The sequence below is a fragment of the Galeopterus variegatus genome, unplaced genomic scaffold (assembly GCF_000696425.1).
Source record: "Galeopterus variegatus unplaced genomic scaffold, G_variegatus-3.0.2 Scaffold1554, whole genome shotgun sequence".
NCBI lineage: Eukaryota > Metazoa > Chordata > Mammalia > Dermoptera > Cynocephalidae > Galeopterus > Galeopterus variegatus.
The window spans coordinates 288,070-288,754 of NW_007727665.1; positions in this window are offsets into that span (position 1 = coordinate 288,070).

Below are 685 nucleotides of genomic sequence, written 5' to 3' on the forward strand. Positions count from 1 at the left end.
TTTTTAAATGAATTACATGTTGAAATATTAATATTATGGATATATTAGGTTAAATAAAATATATTAAAATTTTAAAAAAAGAGGGGCTGGCAGGTTAGCTTGGTTGGTTATAGTGTGGTACTGATGACACCAAGATCAAGGGTTTGGATCCCTGTACTGGCCAGCTGCCAAAAGAAATAAAAATAAAAATAAATTTTAAAAAGAATGCATCATTCCAGTTCATGTAGGTATAATCTATTAAATTGAGGATGGGAGATTAAACACAAAGATTTTTACTTACGTTAATTAAAATAAAATATTAATCATAACAAAATCAGTTCATCTAGTCCATTTAGTCCAGGTAGTTAACTTTTGTTTTGTTGATCTTGGATTAGGTGGTCTACTTCCACAGCGTTTACATTTTTGTTGTGCACCCCGCACAATTACTCAGCTCTGCTCTCTGCTGTAGAAAGAAAGCAGCCATGGCTAGTAGTAACCCAATGAGCATGACTGTGTTCCAATAAAACTTTATTTTAAGAAACTGACAGCTGGTTTGCTGGCCCCTAGTCTACACTTTTTTTATTTTTTTGGTGGTTGGCTGGTATGGGGATCTGAACCCTTGACCTTGGTGTTATAACACTGCACTCCGTTCTAGAATCTAGACCAAAACCATTCTAGAGATTCTGACTCAGTAACTTGGTTCAGT